The following is a 13527-nucleotide window of genomic DNA, read 5'->3' as shown; positions in this document are numbered from 1 at the left end:
TGACGAAGCACTAAGGTTTCGGAATCCGCACTCACAAATTCATAACAACATAATTTCATGATCTATAATATTCCCCAAAGTTCTCACATATAAATCTTAAGTTTGTTTTACTATTGCTTCAAAGAATTAATCAAAAGATCCCATGTATCCATTCACAACCCAAATCACAAAAGAAATCCAATATTCGATCAAATCATTAACTGTATCCGTAAATCACAAGAAAATATTTAATCTTTATCAAAACATCAATTGTATCTAGAGAATAAATCACAGAGGAAATCCAATTTTTAACAAAGAAAACCAAGCAATCAATTGTATTGAATAATCTTAAATCATCAAGTGTATCCTTGAATCACAAAAGATATCCAAGAGTTATTCAATCCAATTGATTAGAAGTAAAACAATAGAACAATTAAACCATTAAATTGGGAAATATTACATACATGAAACAAAGTTGCTAATCATAAGTGAGGCTTCATCTTCAACCTTAGTTGAAGGTTTAGCCTCTCATGTTATTGAAAGACAAAACAAAATTGATTGAATTCATAATGTAAAATCGAGTACTTTCAAATAAGAATCACAAAGTAGAGATTCAAAAGTTAGGAAAACCTTAAACTCTCTTCTTTCTCCTCTGCAATCTTCAAATTCGTAGCCCCCTCAACTAATCTGATAATTCCCTATTTATAGACCTAAAACTTAGGGTTTTACAAGTTGAAATCGGATACAATTCGTCCAGGTTTGTCCCATTTAATTACGGGACGATTTTGGAATAGTAAACGTCCGAATTAGCAAAATCCTATTTCACAATGAATTGTAGTATTTTGGGTTAGCTTTCCAACGCCACTTGAATCACCTCAATCGGATATTTGACCGAAAAGTTATGGTCAAAATACTGAGACGTGTAGAATCTGAATTTGAATCCAATTCGAAATTTTATCCAATGTTATCCTTAATCCGATTTACCCATTTCTTGGATTTGGTTAAACTTAACCATATCATCTAGGTCTTCTCAAAGTATGTTTTCTTCCAAAAAGTAGTTTTTTTCTTCAACACCTACAAAATATTAAAAACACAAAACTAACACAGAACATCAGATAATAACACAGCTAAAGGATTAACACAAGTAAATTAAGGGGTCCAAATATGCAATATTTGGCACACATCACACCCCATAGCATATCCTTTTTATTTTGTTGTTTGTTTTATTTTAGTTTGTTTTATTTTATATTTTGTTTTTGTTTTTCTTTGTGTTTTGTTTTACTTTGCAGTCTTAGCGTTTCAAGTCTTTTGTCGGTGTTTATTCTGTTACAAGCTTCTATATCTTGGCCACTTGATGTTTCAGGAATGAGAGCTAATGGTGAAGAAATCTTAGTGCTCTCTTCTTTTTCCTGTGGAACTTCGGCTTACTCTTCCTTCTCCTCTTCCACTTGATTTTCCGCCACCTCTTCACTCCTCAATGTGACAGCTCGCTCATGATAGTAGGTGCACTCTTCCTCTACGTATTGTTCATTGGGGTGTTCCATCAACTGCCTTGATATTCTTCTTCTTGGTATTGGTAAGGCCTATTGATGCGGAATGTACTCAGCCCCTTGGCAAATTGTTCTATTTGTACTTCCAGTCTTGAATGGCTTGATCATGCCTTGTATTGATTTGTTCTTGCGCAATCACAAATTGCTATTGTGAAGTCACCAATTGTCGTACAAGATCCTTCAAGTCATCCTTCTTTGGCTTTTGAGCTGGTTGGACTGCTGGTTGGAAATTGCTTTGCTGTCCTTGAGGGTTCCGAATCTTCCTACTTTTACTCCATGAAGAATTGAGGTGGTTGTGCGACCCTGAATTATAAGTGTTGGAGTAAGGATTTTTTTTGGGAGGATAAGTGTGCTATCCCACATAATTCACCTCTTCTTTTTCTGCATATGGAGATAAAGGACACGTCTCAGTGGTGTGATCTAGATGGGAACAAATAGCACATACCTGGTTTGGTGTGTCCCGTTGCAGAGGTGAGATTTTCTGGGTAGTCATGGCCTTGACAATCATGTCCAACTTCTTCTCTATGGCAGCCATCTGATCTTGTAGTGGTGGATCCGATTCAGAGCAATATGCATGATTTCTAAGAGCTTGAGCTTGCCATGGGAAATTTGACTATTGGCTCTAGGTTGGGTTGTAGGAATCAAGATAGTTGTCGTTCCTCGGTCTAGAGATCGATGTGTTCTTATGCCCAAAAATTTTGTTAGGAATTTGTCTTATTGAAGGACATTTTTTAACATGGTGATAAGGGTCGTGGCATAAAGAACACGGTCCATGGGGTGTCGGAATGCCTCCCCACATATGTGAAATTAAAAATAAAATAACAAAAAGAAGTTAAAATTAAAAAGGAAATAAAATCTTACTAATATGCAAACTCGAATGACCCTGCATGAAACAAAAGAAAAAATCAGATCTATAATTAGTACAGTAACTATGCTGCTCTCTGGATGTGCGATCGATCGTAACTCCAGAGGCAAAACAGGAACTGCGGAAAAAACTATAAAAACAGAAAAATTTTAAACAAAATCAAACAATCCCCGGCAACGGCGCCAAAAACTTGATGTGCCAAATACTACCTAAATTAATAGATAATATTTACTACGTTTTAACTCGCAAGTGCACAAGATCAAAACAATAGTATAGTGCAGCAAGTACGAGATCGATCCCACGAGGATTGTGATTTTATTTAGAGTTAATTAAAAATATTAACTTGTCACTGAATTGATATTGAAAAAGAAATAAAAAGATCTAAAGATAAATGAAAAGGTAAAGGCAGGGCTTCGATATCCACCACTAATTATATTTAGATAATATGTCAATATGCCAATGCTTTGATCATGTTATGCATATCTAATTTTTGTCAACATAAGGGCATGGCATATACTCTTTAAGCTATAGATTTCCCTAAGCAACAAGTTAGGCATGGCGTATACTTTAACTCTTTTCTTTTCTAAAGGATTTAGCATGGTGTATACTAAGTTGTTCCTTAGGAAAGCATATACTCTATGGAAATCGACAAACACATGAGGCCTAGGGCATGGCGTATACTCCCGGTTCCCCATGTTGATTAACCCAAGAATCGCGGTGTGGATTCTTTTGTTACTTATGTTAAACCCAGGACTCGGCCATCCAAATTAATTTAACTAACTAGTCCATACCACATGCATATGTTGATCAGGTACACACATATGAGGAATTCATGCAAGTAGGCATTAATCAAGTTAAATAACACGACAAGATCATCACAAGGGCGCAAATATTGAAGTATTAACTAAATATAATTAGGGCTTCAATCTAGCCCTACTAATTAAATTAGCTACACATAAAATTGATGTTAAATATCTTCATAAAAGAAAAGAATAGAAAAGAAAAGAATAAACCCGAGATTTGAACTTCAAGAGCTCCTATTCTTCTCCTTACAAGGTATATCTATTCTAGAGGCTCATGGGTCTATTTATAGGTTTTAGAAGTCCTTGACAAAGTAGTAAACCTAGGGATTTCGTAGGGTTTTGAGAGCTATTACAATTGGGAGTTGGAAAACCCTAATATGGAAAGAGGGACATTCTGGCCGCCACTTGATGTGTCTTCTGCGCATTGGTGCGATCGATTGCAGCCCGTGTGCGCTCTATCGCAGATCTGCGATTGATCCTTCTTCTATCATGCGCTCGATCGCTCCTGGCCTGATTTGTTCTGTGTCCTCTCGGGTACTGCGCTCGATCGCAGGCATCCTGTGATTGATCACAATATCAGGAAGCTCTAATTTTTCACATCTTCTCTCTTTGAGCCCAAATCGTCTAGATTTACTTCATTTTGTTCCAAAAGCCTGCAAAAGTATGAAAAACACAAAAAGGAATTAAAATAGCCTAATTAACTAAAACCAAAGGATTAAAACATGCAAGTTAAGGGCTGAAAATATGAATATTTTAGCACTTATCAGCCCTATGCATTGGACATTGAGAGAAGGGGCCTATGATTAAATCCCAGGCCCAGCTCCCAAGGCCATGAGGCATATGGTCCAGTGGGATTTTCTCCCTGGCCCATGCGGCAAAGGCATGGGGGCTAGGGTGAAATCCTTGTTGTCCATTCCTTGTCCTAGTCCGACTAAGACTTCACTTTTGCTCCTTGTCTCTTATTGCTAAGATCTAGAAATTCTCTCCCCTGTTAAGCCTATAAGTAGAGAAGTTCCTAAGACTTTCAAATCATCCGATCAAGTTCTCTTGACACATAGTTTTTAGAAACTGTCTGAAAATTATTAGTTCATTGTGTTAACACATGAAGAACAAAAGTTTAAGATTTGAAGAAAAAAGTAAGAGCCCACAGTCTCTTGGTTATAATTAGTCATTGGTGAGAAGATCTAGAGGTCTTAATCAACTGTGTTTTTGGAGTAGGAAATGAAAAGTTCTTTGCTCATAGCCAAGGCCTGGCCTATTTGACACTCTTGATCATGTGTCAGTTAAAACCGTTGTATAACAATCATTCATGTAACCACAGAAAATATGAAGGATTGAGTTCAATCAATATAAAAGACTTTCTAAGACAAGAGAAAAACTTCATAATGATTGAATATAAACATTAAAATCAATTCTTACAGTTATACAACTATCATGCATATAGAAAAACCCAAATTAAAATACAATTAAACCATTGTTACTTGGCAAGGGCTACATCAACGCCCTGTTATGAATTAGTTGCTCATCCTGGTGCTGGGATGGCCTCCTGCCATGTTCCTCTTCTCTTCAACTTTCCAAGCCTCCAAGAAGATATTTTATGTCTAAAACTAAGCACACATTCTCTTGAAGCTTAGAGGTCACCTATTTATAGGGTGTAAAACAAACCCTAGAAGCCTTGGAAATCCCAGAAAAATCTTAAGTTAGCCTCCCAGTCTCATTATGAGATCTAAAAAGGTTTTCCATAGCAATTCTGAACTCCAGGGCGTCTCTGCCAGCCGTGTGCGCTCGAGCGCGTTGTAGCTACAGTAACTTGCTAGAATAATTTCCTATAGTAACTTGAAATGCATTTTGAGCCAAAAATCAATGGTTTTTCTTGTATCTTTATTAAACACCTGAAAACAATAAAACAACACAAAATTAAACAAATAACAATGCTAAGGAATTAATATATGCGAGTTAAGGGGCTTGAATGTGCAACATTTGACGCTTATCAGTTATCTTTGTTCTTGCTATTTGTTGAAATAGCAACCGTTCGTCATATCTTCTTCATAAAGTTTTCTTGGGTATGAGAATATGATTCATTCTACGGCACAAATTTTGATTTGCATACTTATTCCTACCACAACCATAGTTTAAAGAATTAGTAAGAGCTATTTTACTCTGGAATGTTTTTAAAACTTGCAAAAGTCTAGTTTTGCTTAAATATGCGTGGATGCTTTTATGAAGATTATCACAATTAAGTGGCAACATTTTTAAAGGGTAAAATGTAGTAGTTGATCATGATTAGAAGCACGCTTTAGTGGAAGATTATGACGAGTAGCAACATTTGTAAGAGACAAAGGACATAGATGAGTAGCACTCCACAATAACTTTGTACAAATGTGTTATAAGGTTTAAAAGAAAGGGAGGCCATTCACATAAAAAAAAATGAAAAAAAAAAGAAAGGGAGGGGAAATGGAAGGCGATAATGTATCATGAAAGAAGCAATGAAGACAAAATAGAAAACCACGGTGATACTACTATTATTTTTAACACAGCAAGTAGCAAACATAGTCAAAATCAACGTACAATACTTACATTTGGAGTCTCTAATCTAATAAGTACTTTTACATTCCAAAATGGCAGATGAAATAGAGGCTTCTAAGATCATCATACCATGAGAGTAATATAGATCAAATTCCCTATATACCTTGAAAGTTACAAAAAAGTGGTCAAAGTATAAAGACCGCAACTTCAATACAGTTTCCTCTTAAGTGCAAGCCCTGCCAAATTATTCATTTGCCATGATTCTGCAAGGAGTTGATGTAATCAATTCAAGAGTTCAAAAGCCATATAATAAAAAATAAAATAAAAGAGGTTAGATGACATTTTGATGTCCCATGAATGATGGATGGAAGCAAAACGTCTGTTCTATATTGCTTAACATCCAATGCGTGCAACATCTATTCTTTAGTCTGAGTGTTGCAAAGTGATAATATAATCACTCATCAAGAACTCTGGAGCCATAATTAATTATAATATTAAAATTCTAAGTTTTGGTTCTATTTATTTGTGTATATATAGATGAGATGCATGGTTATAAGTAGCTTCATATCATATACCATGTAAAAGATTATGTGATATGACCCAAGGATGTTAACCATATCTATGCAATACCTATAAGCAGCTTCATCTCATATACTAGGAACCAAATGGCTTTTGGCTGAAAAGCGATGATCTCTATCTCCACAAGTTTTAAATAGTGCTATAATAAGCAACGCTAAAAACCAATTAGGCAAGATTATGTTGGATAATTGTGGATGGCATAACAAAATGTTATTTTCAATCGTGTGTCAATGGACGAATTTTATAGAATATCCAGTTTTAAGTCCACTAAGGTAACTTGGATGTTTTAGTGGTGACTTATGAAGGTACTACCATAGTGAAAATCTTCAAATCCCAAAGTTTAATAACTCAATTTGAAGACACTATAATGGATGATAATAAAAGCTTTGATGCTTTATGTAAGAATCCATGGACCTGATATACCCCCAAATTAATAAACAAGAAATATAAATCTGAAAGTAAAATCATTTAATTAGAAAATATAAACAACACAACCACAAGAAAATATACACATTGACAACAAAAAGATTTGTTGATGGAGTGGAAAACCTTTTGAACAAATCAAAGAGAAAAACAAGTCCGAGGCAACCAAACTCAGGAAACCATTATAACTAAAAAATCCACATTACAGACAATAGGCAACTTAGAACCCTTTGTAACTCCTAGGCTCTATAAGATCAAAAGCTTCCGCTCGTGTCATAGCTTGACAATCTTCTTGTTGGTGCATCTCCTTACCAATTCATTAGTTCGTTCTTTGCGGTTAAATGATGTGTATGGCCATGGTTTGAACAAAGTAAAATCAATGCCAATGAGTGAAAGCTTTAAGCTTTTTAGAGAACCTCACTTGGTACAATAATGGTGAAGGGGGAAATCATCTAGATGGACTCAAGGAACAAGGAACACTCTCACTTCCTCATCAATACACGGACATCCAAAGATTTGGTGAAAGCAATGGGAAGCATCAAATCATCAAGAGAGGGTTAGGGGTAAAGATGGAATTTTGTGAAAATGAAACCAAACCACTCAGAGTATCTTGGCCATAACATTTTGTCCCGACCTCAAAATAATACAAACTCAATGGCTTTGGAAAGCCCATGCCTAATCTACAACTTTGTATTTCGTGAGCTCCTTCACATCAGGACGTTTGCTATGTTGAAAAATGGCCTGCATGATTCCGCATAAGCAGAATTTCATCATGAGGAAAATCCTATTGATCTTACTGCTTGATTTTGTCTAGAACACATCATGATGACCAGAGGATGTCAGGAAACTTCTTAGGAAGATTATAACTTCGTCATGACGTCTATATGACATTCAAAACTATCCTAATGACCCCAAGGTGATATCTAGGTGATGTCTAGGTGCCAGATCTCCCTAGAACACAAACTCTTCGGAAAAGGGACATCAACACCTCAATCTTGATCATGTCGACAATAGCCTCTCTGAGCTTACATTGTCATGAAGGTGGCAGAACATCTTCATGACAGCATCTAGGGTTTCATCCTTAAGTATCTCAGGCTTGGTAGGTCTTGGGACTTTCCATCACGATGGGATGTTGACATCGTGACGATGGAACTTCACAGTGAGCTTTAGATATTTTTTTACCAGATTTCGTCATGATGAAAACACATAGTAAGCTTTGAGGCATAGAAGGCTGATTTTGTCATGATAGAATGGTGACGTCGTCATGACAAAATTACACAATCGAAATTAGTAGCTTCAGACCAACTTCGCATGACGGCTTTCCGAGAACCATCAACCAACTACCTTTTCAACACCAAACCATTGTGATATGAAAAGACCAACTAGACAAGTTTTAACACACCAAACATGGCAAATTTTTAACATCTAATAATCTCTCCCTTTGTGAATTTAGTGACACAACTTTAACAATAGAAAACCCACAAAATTTACAAGAAAATACATCAGTTAAAAACCCACCTAGTCTAACTAATCACAACTAGAATAAGGAAGATGTAAATGGCAACGATCTATTCTCTTGAAAAATTGAACAAACTCATAAAAGCTTGGGGAACAAAAATGATTAATCATAAAAGATACATAATAATTTAATAAACAACTCCCATAATATCTCCTCTTTTTCTCACGAAAGACAAAGGGACATACAAAAGAACACATTCTCCCCAAAATCGACAAATTAATAGATAGGACAAGAGGAAAGAGACTAAATAACAATTCATCAACAAGGCTGACACATGTAGAAATATTTAAATAAAGAAACATATATATACATACATGTGTCATAAAACAAATAGGACAAAGGCATCATGTAAACTCTCCCTTAACATAACCCATTTCTCCTTTGCCGGTGTCTCGCACCTAGAGAGGAACAAAAAAAGACTCATAGATTGACATGAAAAACAATGCGGTCCTTAATGGGATACCACAACAAAACATCATAACACATCTCAACCATTTGAAGCCAAGGAAAACACAAGATGTATGAAGACAACATCTATAAAGTAAATGGACTGGAGACAACAAAACAATAATAAACAAGAAGCACAACAATCAACTCCCCCTCAATGTAGGCAAACCTTCGTAGCAAGTGTCCTAAATTGTTGTCCACATTCTCCCTTGCTACATTACAGTACATGGGAGGAACTCAAGCAATCTCTCCTGCAACCTGGGGAGGATCAACCTAAAGGGAAGTAGTAAAGACAATAGCGAAGTGCAAGATGGAATAACCGCAAGAAGGAAATTCACCAACAATACATAGACCCCATCAATGTTCACTACTAACAATTTGGAACATGCTTATAAGCACATGTGAAACAAGTATCATTCACTACATCCAAACATAACACAAAAATAATCTATAAAATGCCTAAGAAACGAACAAAGGGATAAAAGAGTATGAACTTGATATGAAGTATTAACAAAACTAGAAGCATGTAAAAACACAACACGATGTAATAAAAAATACAAACCAATCACCTGAGCGAAGGTGATGCACAACACATAAGAGTGCACATGTGTGGACAACTAAACACATACTTAGGCCAAGACAACACTAAGTGTGACAAGTTCTTAAACTCAAACTTGCATGTAAATGTGATGATCACGTGATGAACACAAGGCACATGTTTTCAACTTGAATGAAAGTTCATCATGGTTCAACCATTATCCACAAAGAGACAAACAAAGACAAAAGGTTGAGAAAATGTCCTCTAGTGTAATGCTAACAAAATTCAATCTCAATTTGTAACCCAAAGTTTATGCAACACAAGATGAATGCAACCCTAAGTTCTAAATCACATGAAAATGAGACACAAAGCATGATGAAGACCCTAAATGAATGCAAGAAAGAAACATAGAATCAACAAAATGGTTTTAGACAATAAAACATCTTTTTGTGAGACGGAAGACCAAGATTGAAGAGGGAGAGAGAAAACTCAACAAAATTTTGAAAGCAAATTTCTTTCTTTTCAAGCACATGCCTCTTTAAGGAAGTTCAAAACACATATGGCAAATAAAGAAATGGATATACTCAAAGTGATCACAATATGTACCAATACGCACAAAAGTTTCACAAATATTATAGTTTTTCAACACTCAATGCAATTATATAAATGGCAAGGCTAAAGCACGTCAAGTGTTATGGGTGACAAATCCCACAAGCGGAGGCATTAAGTTACATAAGTATGGAGGTAAACACATCTCAAAACAAAAGTAAAACCTTTTTCCCTTGGCTTTAACAAAAAAGTCACACGCCCATTCCTTTTCAATTGTCCAAGGTATTTGTACACATTAAATGACATAGGTGTTTCGACTTTTTCTACAATGATTTAACATCGGCTCTTTCTATAAGGATTCAAAAAGCAAATTTGAAGTTTATATTTACTCATGAAATTTAACAATTCTCGATAAACATTTGATCTTTGATCATATTTTGCTTGTTATTGAAAGAGGTGATGCCATCAAAATTTATACCTCACGTTCAACTTGTAGGTCAATTTAAACTTAGTTAAAACACAGTTTTACACAATAATGTCTATCTGGTCTTATACAGGTAGCTTCCCTCAAACTTGTGAAATAGTGTGCAAGAAGATGACAATGCTTATACAAGCCAAAAGGAGCAAATGCACACACACAATAAATATATCCATCATATACAACAATTTCCAAGCGAAAGGGTACACCATGACATAATGAGTGAACCACTCAATGAATGACAAGTTAAAATTGAGATACTTTGAAAGTGTAATTTCAGGTCATCTCTCATTTTCTTCAATAGAAATAACGACACAAAAGAAAGGAATATAACAAAAAAAAAAAAAAAAAAAAGCAATGCAAACAAAATAAAAATGCATGTCTTGACATGCATGAAAATGTATGAAGCTCAAAGGTTAGCATGCCACCAACTACCTTCCCTTGGAAGGTCTCTTATCACACACCCTATCAAAGGCCTATTGCCCACAAAAACTTCCTTCCCCTTATCGACAATTCTAGGAGCAAATTGTCAACACAAGTGAGGGGAACAAAAAAAAAATTCCCTTTGTTGACAAGTGTACTGTTAAGAACATAAGCACTTTTATCAAAACCAAGCTCACACTTATCCCTAAGGAGTAATGGGGAACTCAAGATGCAATTAACATAACAGTTGAAGAGTTAATCAGATTTGCACACATTAATATCATCTTCTAGAGATTTCTCTTTATTAGCAAGCACTGAGTTCTCATATCTCAAGGAATCAATAACAAAATTTTAGTCAAAAATTTTAATAAGCTAGGATTCCTTAGAGTCTTTTAATTCATTCTCAAGGGATTTTACCTCATCAATAAGTATAGAACTTTTAGATTCTAAAACATCAACCAAAGCATGTAAATCAGATATTTTAGCAAGCAAAGATTCATTTTCATGCTCAACCTTCTTAATCCTTTTCGAAAATAAAAAAATTCAACTTTTCAAATTTAGTGCATTATTTGAAAAGCTTAATGTAGTCCTTTTGAAAGTCCATTTTCTCGTCAAAATCATCCTAAGATGACTTACCATGGTTACAACTATTATCCACACTAGAGTTTCTATCACTTCTCATAACATGAGAACTCACATTAAGGGATAGAGAAGAACCAATAACAAAAACGGGTTAAGAACCACGCTCAAGATTTGAGTAAAAATCAAGTAAACCCACTCTAATACCAATTATAAGAATCCAAGGACTGGTTCTACCCTCAAATTATTAAACAAGCAATATAAATCTCAAATTAAAATTATTTCACTAGAGAATATAAACGACACAACCACAAGAAAACATACACATCCACAGCACAAAGATTTATTGATGAAGTGGAAAACCCATTGAACAAATCAAAGGAAAAAATTAGTCAAGGGAAGCCAAACCCAGGAAATCATTATAACAACAAAATCCACATTACAGACAACATGCAACTTACAACCCATTGTAACTTCTAAGATTTATTAGATCAACAAGCTCCTACTCATCTCTTAGCTCAACAATCTTCTTGTTGGCACATCTCCTTACCAATTCATAGGTAGACTCTTTGCGGTTAAATGATGTGTATGGATGTACTTTGAAAAAAAGTAAAATTAACCCAAGTGGGTGTGGTTTGAACAAAAGTAATACCCCGGACCTAACCCTAGTTAGGAGACAGAGTATTTTGGACCCTAAGTTTAATGGATATCAAGTTCGGATGGCTTGGGGGAGTTTCTGAGCCCCGGTAGGACCTCCCGGCTTGTTTTTGACTTGGAGGATCAATCCTTCACAAGAGACGTTCAATTCTCTCTACAAAGGATAGATCCCTAGGGCCAAAATCCAAAGGATCAATCTTCCTACGTTAGAATGCAATTGTATGGTTTTCTTAAGCCCTAGTGCAGTTGTAACGTCTATATGTTCGTCCTTAACCTTTACAAACCTAGTTGCACATATTTCAAGGTTTTAAGAGGTTGAAGGAGTGCCGTGGTGAAGAGAAAGGCTTTGTTTCATCAGTTTGAGATTGCCTTCGGGAGTTTCTGAGCCCTACGAGGTTAGTAAGATGATTACTTTAATCATTCTTCATCATTTAGATTCTCTTCCACCATAAGTTAGTGTTGTTAGGGTTGTGTTCTTGAGTTTTATTCGGTGTTAGTGTTTGTTTATATTATCATAGATGAGTTGAGACCATACCAAACATGTTTGATAAGTTGTTATGATTTAAGATTGGAGGTTTTGAATAAATTGAACCCTAGATTATTCTTGAGACCTTAAGAGTCATTCAAGGGTTTGTTCAACTCGTTTCTACTAGTCCGGATTGATCCCAAACCCTCCAAGATCAAATCCTACCCCCTTCAAGAATGTTGTTTCGTTGGTTTTTAGGTTTTAGGTTAGTGTCTTTGGTCTAGGAGAGTTGTCTAACATTAGGGTTTTTGCAGCAAACCATCTTATTGAGTTCGAGTTTAGTTTTTGAGGACTATGCCCATGACTCAGGTGAGTGAATCTCACTTGCATACTATTATATTATTGGTATTGTTTTAGCATACTATTTTGATATGAATTAGAAAACATGCATGACTTTTATTCCACGAACTCTATTTTATGAACTTGTGAACTCCCTTTTTTGTGTATGATGTAATTGTGATTACGAGATAAACTGATATTCTTGTAAGGATTTTACGTCAAACATGCATGTAAAATATTGTGAAGATAAGTGCATTTAGTTGATATGTTCTTGTGTCATGGACTACCATTAAACAAGCAAGGCTTTATTGGTCTAGTTCAGTAGAGATTTGGCATTGGATCCAAGACGCCAGCTGAGTAACCGAGCGCAGCCATGTATGCATGGTGGTTATGACATATGGCATTGTTAGTAGCGTGGGCCACCCGAGGTTAGACCCGGTCGGGTTGTGTGATGATGATTGCTAGTTTGTGCACATCAGGGCACTAGTGTGTACCAAAGGTTCTTTCAAGAATGCGCAAACCCTATCGAGAAGGGGTAAGGGCCCAAATAGACCCTATGAAGTTGAGCTATGACGACATGATCAAAATTATCATGTATTCATATATCTATATTCCATTGAATATTCTATTACACATATCAACTTCCTTACATGTTATATTTTAATGTTGAATAACCCTTTTGCAAAGCCATGAGTTCACAAATTGTGTAATTGCCTTCATGTGATTTTATCTCACTGAGTGGTGGACTTACACTTGATTTATTTTTCACCTGTGGAACACAATGGTGTTTCACAGATAGTCAGTAGC

The 13527-nt window shown here is 35.6% G+C and overlaps 1 protein-coding gene across 3 annotated transcripts in view; it reads right to left on the bottom strand.

The window, feature by feature from the left end:
- Positions 1-4716: 4716 nt before the first annotated feature.
- The window catches only part of LOC132182975 (protein LIGHT-DEPENDENT SHORT HYPOCOTYLS 10-like), a 30483-nt gene continuing 21672 nt past the window's right edge, over positions 4717-13527 (bottom strand). The window contains exon 2 of one of the 3 annotated variants that reach the window (XM_059596353.1): positions 4717-5089. The gene's annotated coding sequence lies outside the window, so the exon portion shown is untranslated. Of the gene's footprint in view, positions 5090-5692; positions 5987-8592; positions 8643-13527 lie in introns of those variants that run through there. The other 2 variants (XM_059596352.1, XM_059596354.1) reach the window with 2 other exon arrangements.

The sequence above is a fragment of the Corylus avellana genome, chromosome ca5 (genome assembly GCF_901000735.1).
Source record: "Corylus avellana chromosome ca5, CavTom2PMs-1.0".
NCBI classification, from domain to species: Eukaryota; Viridiplantae; Streptophyta; class Magnoliopsida; order Fagales; family Betulaceae; genus Corylus; species Corylus avellana.
This window is presented reverse-complemented; position numbering and strand designations above follow the sequence as displayed.